Below are 903 nucleotides of genomic sequence, written 5' to 3' on the forward strand. Positions count from 1 at the left end.
AGATAATGAACTTCACCAAGACACAACAAAATGCTCATACCTGAGAGAGAGAAAAAAACAGAACAAAAGAAACACTGCTAAGAAATGAACGCTAATGTGGTTGGATGCTTTATGTCCCGGGAAGCCTTCATGTCTGTGACCTTCTGGCTCTCCCTTTTAGTTATGATGTCATAGCTAGTCTTGCCGGAGTCCCTGCCTGCACTTTACACATAATTCTTTAAGCATCACATGATCAGAATCATACTTAATATCTCTCTCTCTCTCTCTCTCTCTCTCTCTCTCTCTCTCTCTCTCTCTCTCTGTTTTTCTCTGTCGTGCTATACACCCCACTCCTGAGCTCCCAGTGTTTGCCAGTTTCCAGTGTGACCACTGCCCTACCCCTGGTCGGAGTCTCATCGCTTGGTGGTACCCACTGATGCTGTGGATGGATCTGTGTGGACCAAGAGACAGCCATGGACAGAGCCACTTGGGGACTTTCACACCATCACAGATCTGCCATTTCATCTGTCAGCTTCTGACAGCAAAGAACTAGTGTTTATAATGACCTTAGAAACTACACTGACCTAATAGTTCCTCATGGTCATTGATTGCTGTTGTAGAAAAGACATTATCAACATTTACCTTATTTACTGTTTAGTGTCACCCAAATGAGGATGAGGTTCTCTTCTGAGCCTGGTTCCTCTCAAGGTTTCTTCCTCAGATCATCTCAGGGAGTTTTTCCTCATCACCGTCACCTCAGGCTTCTCATTAGGGATAAAATATTTACTAAACTTTAAACTTTATCATTTTTTTTCTCTCTCTGTTTCTCTACTTCTGTAAAGCTGCTTTGAGACAATGTTCATTATTAAAAGCACTATACAAATAAATTGAATTGAATTTATGAACTGGATTTAGTGCTATAAG

Source organism: Hemibagrus wyckioides, linkage group LG11, assembly GCF_019097595.1.
Source record: "Hemibagrus wyckioides isolate EC202008001 linkage group LG11, SWU_Hwy_1.0, whole genome shotgun sequence".
Lineage (NCBI taxonomy): Eukaryota > Metazoa > Chordata > Actinopteri > Siluriformes > Bagridae > Hemibagrus > Hemibagrus wyckioides.